Source organism: Antrostomus carolinensis, unplaced genomic scaffold, assembly GCF_000700745.2.
Source record: "Antrostomus carolinensis isolate BGI_N321 unplaced genomic scaffold, ASM70074v2 scaffold18187, whole genome shotgun sequence".
Lineage (NCBI taxonomy): Eukaryota > Metazoa > Chordata > Aves > Caprimulgiformes > Caprimulgidae > Antrostomus > Antrostomus carolinensis.
This window is the reverse complement of record NW_010329659.1, coordinates 12,573-17,212: the sequence shown is the minus strand read 5'-3', so window position 1 is coordinate 17,212 and position 4,640 is coordinate 12,573.

The window sequence follows — 4,640 nt, the reverse complement described above, 5'->3', positions numbered from 1 at the left end:
AAGAGCACCGGTCCCAACACTGACCCCTGAGCTGTTAGATCCCAGTGAGCTGGTAGAGGATGCTGGTGAGGGGAAGGAAGGATAAGGACCAGAAAGGCAATGTTGTTTTTCTAGGGATAGCACCAGTGTTAGATATGTAAATCTGGCTCCAGTTCTGGCCTCTATGTGGAAGGAGTTAGAGATAAGCCACAAAAACCATTTAACATGGGGAGAAATGTGCTTTAGAGAGACAATCTGGGAGCTCAGCTGATTTAACTTAATAAGTGGATGGTGGAGAACTGGCTTGAACTTGTTGTCTGGACATGCATGTGCAGAAAATGTGGTAATAGATGTTTCTTAAGTTTTAGTACAATCCAGTGTTTGAAGACTGCATCTGGGCTAGCTGAAACCCGAGTTACAGCGTGTGTATTCAACGTGGTATGGCATTAACTGTTGGAAGAGTTTACTAACAGTTGTATCCAGGTTGAAATGCTAAATGACTCCTGGTGGTATTCTAGTTCAAAAAGTAATTAATTTAGGACAATCCTACAGGGGTCAGCCTTGAACACAGAAGCTCCAGCTGGCGCTGGCTGCTGTCTCAGTTGGGCAGTGGAAAGACAAATTTAACAGTTGTGACCCTGGATGAAAACCTGTGCTCTTGCAGGAGTGTTTCGGGATGTTTGTTCTTAGTAAACTCCATCATTAGTAAACCTCCTAGGACCCCAGAGCAGCCCTGTACATGGAGTAGAAGACACTATTTATCCTTGCTTATACATATGTGATGCAAATACAGAAAGTATTGTTTCTGTCTTACTACAGGAGGGGAGAGAGATGAAATCACTTCTCTAATTGTAAAGCAGCAGCAACACAGCATTTGCTCCTTTCTGTAAAGGAAAGGCTTCATCCTGCAAAAATAACCACTTCCACTATTTAAGGCTGTAAATATGGAGCTATTGTATTTGCTTCAGAATGGTTTATTTTACTTTGTGCAATTTCTCCCAGTGGCTTTCCCAGTGCTGCCCCGTGGCTTGTGCTTGCCACCCTCTACCAGTAGCATAGGAAAGGTGCAGATCTGTCCTAAACAGAGTTGCTTGTCAGAAGGGATCAGCTGCCCTCCTGCACTGTGGTGGCAATAGTGTTTTAAATTAAAAAAAAAAATAAAAAAGAAATTCCAAGGTCTTTTTGCTTTCCTGGTGCTTGTGAGCTGCATTTGCAATTATCTACCCAGCCTAACAGGGTATTTCACAGAATCCTGGGGGTTGGAAGGGACCTCAGGAGATCATCTAGTCCAACTCCCCTGCCAAAGCAGGTTCCATACAACAGATTACACAGGAAAGCATCCAGGTGGGTTTTGAACATCTCCAGAGACGGAGACCCCACAACCTCTCTGGGCAGCCTGTTCCAGTGCTCTGTCAACCTCACAGTAAAGAAGTTTTTCCTTAAGTTTATGTGGAACTTCCAGTGTTCCAGTTTTAGCCCATTGCTCCTTGTCCTGTCACTGGGTACTACTGAAAAAAGCTTGGCCCCATCCATTTGAGCCCCACACTTCAGGTATTTCCCATCTTTTGGCTGTTCCTGTTTACTTCTCCTTGCTATATGCAAGTGGGTGTATGTTTGTACATGCACGTGTTCATGGTGCTTAATCACTTTGGGGTTATCAGCCTTAGATTCTTCCCCATCCTGCCCAAATGGAGAGCACGGTGGTGGGGCTGTTTTATCTGATGTCCACTGAAAGCTACATTTCTGTTCTGTTGGCCTCCTCCTGCCCTTATGGAGCTGCTGCCTTTGCTCCAGGATCATCAATCAAGTGTGATTTGTTTATTTTATTTTTTATTATTATTATTTTAAACTGTAAATCGTACAAGCTTACCAAAACCCAAATATTTCAATTAAAAGACCAACTGAGGACATTTTTTTAATATAAATGAGATTTGGAGATCTTTGTGTGCATCTGAGGGTGACTTTGGCTAATTTAGTAATGAATCACTCTACTATTTATATGGTATTACAAGATGCATTGTTACTGCAACTGTTACAGCCCAGAAGTGTTAGCTAGTCATATTTTTAATGGTTTCATTTAAAGGCGTTTTAGCAGCCAGGTATTTGGGCAAATTTAATCCCAGAGGGAGGGATTAACTGCTTTTAAGGCATGGGGTTTTGAAAACTGGCGTGATGTCATGCGGAATTCAGCCTCTTTTCTCTTATTAACTTAATGGAAAAATTACTTCGTGTTGTATGTGGTGTGTGGTGTTGGTTTGCTGTTTTGGTTGTGGTTCCCCCCCACCCCCTTCAGCAGCCGAATGGCGATATTGTGGTGGTTGACTGGGTGGTGTCTGATGTCTGTGCTGATGATAAGGTATGATAAAGATGCTGAAATGTTTACTCTGTCTGGAACAGGCTGGAGGAATAGAAAGCATCATATGGGGTAACTGTGGAGTTGGTAAGGTGAATAACATCTACGCATTGAGTACCGTGCTTAGAAAATCTTGTGCGTGTAAATACACTGTATAATGCAATAAGGCTAGAGTTTTGATTAGTTGGGGGAAAAAAAAAATAGGAATATGAAAACCACAATTCTGGAGGGGAGGGGCTTGGCTGACTCTCTGTATGCAAGGAATATCAACCCAGGGATGGAGGTTTAAGACATTAACCAGCAAAAAAGAAAGAGCAGGGAGAAACTGCTTCCAAACTCTCACAGGAGGAGACTCAAAATGAATGATCCCCTCCCAGGCTGTGCTGCAATAGGAGAATCCCCTTCCCGGGATCATTGAAACGTGTTATTGTCCAAGAAGTACAATCAGGTATATACCTAACTTAAATGAAGGACAATTGTCCATAGACCAGGAGAAAAATAATCTCTTCTCTTTCATTCAAGCTTCTGGTAAGTCTTTGTAACATAAGCAAACTTGAACCTTTTGGCTCTTCAGCTAGCACAGACTAGAGCAGTGCCACTGAATTCAGCAGAGCAGCACTTGTTGGCACGAGGTGAAGATATCATCCTTCAGCTATAGTAGTCTCACTTCCTAGAGATGATATAGAGTCTTTGTACAGGAGGGGGGCTATTTGCTCTGAAGCTGTGCTGCAGATCATTGGGTTTACAGGATGCACCTTGGCTCATAAGCCCCATATCAGGCTGCTACGTGAGAGGTTTGTAGCCTGGTAGTCTGGCAGCTATGCTGAAGAGCTTTATATGAGGAAGCACCAAAGAGCCTTGCTTTGCTCAGTACATCCTGTGGTCCTTTAGGCTCAGAGAGCATGAAAGATAACCCCGGGAAAGGCTGTGAAATTGGAAATCCCACAAACTTGCCACCAGGGAAGGAGTTCAACTGGTAGTAAGAAGGGTTATCTTTAATATTGCCTTTCTCTGGTGGGTTGTGTAGTTAGGAGGGAGAGTGCCCAAGTGTTTGTTTTGTCTTGTGAACTTCCCAGTATGTGGAAGGATGTCCGGAGGCTGAGGGATTACAAATACACAGTGTGGATGTTTGGTGCCTCCCATCCTCTCTGAGAAGTTTCTTTCTTTAAACCATCGATCATTAACTGTGTCAGGAGAAGGAATTGAGCACTGATGACCCCCAAAAATGCACCAAAGCCCCTACAGTTCACACTGGACTAGAGCCAATGGCACTGTTTAGTTTTCTAAATAAACTTTCTGAGCATTTCAAATAAACTTATTCTACTACTTGTTTTTGAAATTTATTTTACGCTGCTTTGTGCAACAAATAAACTCCTGTTTGGGCAGCTGCTTCAGGGACAGATTGTGGCTCCGGCTTTCTTGTTGTGATGCAGTTTAGCTGTCCACCTTGCCTTGCCAAGGAGTCCCTGCATGGCAGAGAAGCATTGGAGAAGCGATGCACAGCTCCAAGGGTAAGCAGGCATTGCCAGTGCCCTGGTCAGGGACACAGGGCAGCCTTCTGGGCAGCCCTATGTGTTGAGTATCCCTTACTTCTGGAGGTGTACTGCACTGTGAACCCATGTCTAATTTGCCATTTTGGCCACTACAGCTGTCCACATGTCCTCCCTTCTCTTGAGTATCTGTAACTGACTTATTTTCCACACCCTTACTTATGCTCTCAAAATATGTCAATAATTATGCAGTATAAATCTCATTCAAGGCTTTTCTGCAAGGGAAAGGTCAATATTCCTTTTCAGTACTAGAGTACTATGTTCATCTATCTTAGCTTTTTCCTTGGAGTACATAACCTAAATATTCCAAAGGGAAGGGTTCAAATAAAGGGTTATGTGGGATTTTTCAGATGATGTTCTCATGTTTTTCGGGTGTTTGTGGCTTGGCTATGCTTTTTTTTGCTTTGTTTTGTTTTGTTTTTTTTTTTACATGGGGAAGCTAGGAGGGGATGCAGAAGTAACTTCACTGAGCCTGTGCCCTGTGTTATTTCTGACCTACTGCTCTGGGCTTTAAGGAACTTTAAGGATGCTCTTGTTTTTCAGAACTATTTACAATGATTCTTATTTTAGCTTATTCATTGTTGCTTATGCTGAGTCTCACTGTTGGGTCACTAATGGAAAAATTAATGTGACTCTCAGTTGTGAAAAACCACTGAGAAATACCTTCCTTCAGGCTGGGATAAGGAAAGCTGTGTTAGTTTGTTTTTGCACCAAAAAGTAGGATTCTAGTAGCTAATAGCTGTTGCTTAGGCAAACAG